Consider the following 1,544-nt stretch of genomic DNA (forward strand, 5'->3'; position numbering starts at 1 on the left):
AGAGAGCGAGAGTGTGTGAGAGAGCGAGAGTGTGTGTGTGTGTGTGTGTGTGTGTGAGAGAGAGAGAGTGTGAGTGAGTGAGTGAGCTCTTGCAGGTGTTTGTATGCATATTCAGATTAGTGTTGTTAAGAGTGCAGTGTGGAGTGTTTGTGAAAGTTATTGGCCTGAGATTGAGCAGTATATGCAAATGTTGTAATGGGAGGAACGTGTGCAGGTTTTGTGTTTCTTGGCAGCTGCTCATTGGCTGAGGCTTTTGATAAGTGTTTGGTGAGGTGTAGATGAATGATGAATAAAAAAAGAAAACTGACAACAACTGTTGGGCTGATAAAAAAAAAAAAAAGTGAAAATAAGTCAGAGGGAAATGTGTTTTAACAGTAGTTTTGCAGCCTTAACCACAATGGGGTGGTAATAAGAACAAATCCTTACTTGTTGAGAGATTCCAGAAATTTTGAGTGTGGACCAATCTGTGGCTACGACGGATTGACTGGATGATTTCTAGGTAATTTGTTGCGACCGAGCACAGTAGCCATATATATTGTTTTAAAATTATCTAAAATTGGTTTATTTTAAGATATAAACGTATTTTGATAACTGTGTTTCCTATTTATTAATTTGTCTTAGTTTCAACAGAAAGAAAAGAAAACCATCAGAAACGGAACTATTTGATATTCAGAAACATTTCTTTCTTCTTTTCTTAGAATAAATGTGGATAAACGACTTGCCACCAGTCCATCAAAGCTCTTCAGGCTGATGTAAATAAACAGTGTGTTATGAGGAAGCTTCAGCGTTGCTCCATCTGTCACGAGGCCTGTTTATCAGTAAGTGTCCCTGCTGCAGTGCAGAAGGCATCGTCCGCATTTCCACTTCTCAATGTCACATTCCTCTTCTGTTATGTTTGGGCAATCTGTATTATTTGCCCTTCAGTATTGGAGCAAATGGCTATTCGCTTGCACAAACACATCTCTATGAATAATTCACAAAAACAAACACTTGCACCCAGGCTAAAACCTTCTCATTTTTGCTATCAGTAGGGCTGGGAGTAAGGCTTCCTTTGGCAGATTTTGAATTTGATTGTTCTCTAATCTCTGAGAACAAAAATGCAGCTTGAAATTGAAATATTGATCTTTTACATTGTAATCACCTGGTATATTACACCAGAGACAGTATGTGTGAGCAAGAATATGAATATATTTTCTCTGGGCCTTTTTTTCTTTTCTTCTTCTTGGTCTTTGGCCATGTCTGGCTGTTAAGAGATCATTTATATGACCCTGCATGGTTTCCCCCTGGATATGGCACCCAAATAACCACATAATAATTAATCCGTGTCTGTCTTTACCACATTTATGAAGAACCATGTGACTGAAGACTGGAGTAATGATGCTGAAAACTCAGCTTTTCCATTACAGGAATAAATTACTTTTTAAAATATATTAAAATAGAAAACAGTTATTTGAAACTGTCATAATATTTCACAATATTACAGTTACTGTATTTTAAATCAAGTGTATGCAGCCATGGTGAGACTACTTTCGAAAGTATTTTAA

Source organism: Sinocyclocheilus anshuiensis, unplaced genomic scaffold (assembly GCF_001515605.1).
Source record: "Sinocyclocheilus anshuiensis isolate Anshui unplaced genomic scaffold, SAMN03320099.WGS_v1.1 scaffold775, whole genome shotgun sequence".
NCBI classification, from domain to species: domain Eukaryota; kingdom Metazoa; phylum Chordata; class Actinopteri; order Cypriniformes; family Cyprinidae; genus Sinocyclocheilus; species Sinocyclocheilus anshuiensis.